The sequence below is a fragment of the Anarrhichthys ocellatus genome, unplaced genomic scaffold (genome assembly GCF_004355925.1).
Source record: "Anarrhichthys ocellatus isolate YVR2014 unplaced genomic scaffold, GSC_Weel_1.0 scaffold80, whole genome shotgun sequence".
NCBI lineage: Eukaryota > Metazoa > Chordata > Actinopteri > Perciformes > Anarhichadidae > Anarrhichthys > Anarrhichthys ocellatus.
The window spans coordinates 593541-594910 of record NW_022280110.1 but is presented as its reverse complement, the minus strand read 5'-3'; positions in this window follow the sequence as shown (position 1 = coordinate 594910).

Sequence of the window (1370 nt, the reverse complement as noted above, 5' to 3'; positions counted from 1 at the left end):
CCCCCCCCCCCCCCCCCCCCCCTCCCCCCCCCCCCCCCCCCCCCCCCCCCCACTCTACTCCTCTTTAGTGAATGGTTGTTATTTCATGTGGGATGTCCGTGCTGAAAAAACCAATCGAATGTAGTGTTTACATTAAAAAGCCACTGTTTTCATGACAACAAAAAACTCTTCTTGCCTCTGAGTCATTCCGTCACATCCCCGTCTGTGTTTGTACCTTTCAGCTCTGAGGAAAGTGCTCCCCAGCACACGTCCAGTCAGACATTTATGAAAAATGACTGTTGAAGTTCAAACCTGTAAATTCAGCACAAGTCCTCTAAAATAGGTAGATGCCGGTGTCACAACTTGCAGGATTATTTGAACACCTGGCAAAGCGCTTAGTCAGGCAGCTCGCTGCCACCAAAAACGTCACAACACCTCTGTAAACAGCTTTCCAACAGAGATGTGAAACACTTTCGACAACTGCAAATAAACCCAGTGCAGTACCATTGCTCAAACGAGACCAGCTTTGGGATTATTATTGGTGCACGCTGTGACACCAACTGAGACGGCGTTGATGATCTCTTTTAATTGCATTTTAATAAGCTCTCTCTGTTCACAGCTGGGCGTCCTATAGCCAGCAGTAGGCGGCTCGATGCTGCTGCAGTCACAGGCGGAGAAGATTGATTAAATCAGGAGACAGAACTTCCAATTGAGTTTGTAAATTATACCAGGCTGATACATTGTATCCTAATTACTTTGGGGAGTACCTTACTTTTCTTCTAACGTCACCATGAGGTTGACATTTTGGCTATGGAAGATGGTAAATGAACTGTAATGACTCATGTAGCAGGTTAAAGATTCCATTAGTCCAATACTTTTATGAACATGGTTTTTGGCCAAATAGGACCTGGTACAGCCACTCAGCCTTGCTGGCAATTTGTCCCAGTGGCCACTTGCAGTATTGCAACAAAAAAAAAGTACCATTGGAAAAGAGATGTCTGTAAAACTGTAGACAGGACACCTCTTTATTTGGAAAACTTATAGGCCCTATTAAAGCTGTTCTTATGTGCATAAAGTCATTCCAATGTAAAGTCTATGGGCTGACCAGTAACGCAGTGAGGGAAACACTCAGGCTCATGTGCAGAGGGCCGCATAATGCAGAAGCTAGAAAACATTTATGATTATTGACTCAACAAGCAATTTTCATTCAGGTGAGCGAGCGCCATCTTTGGGTCCAGTATACAGTTCTCATTGTGTATCCATGCCAAATAACTGCAAAGCTAACGGCATTCCCACCAGCTGTACTTCATGTGTAACGCTAACATGCTAACCCGCTACAATGAAACATTCCTTTTATTAGTCCCACAGTGGGGAAATTATTCTCTGCATTT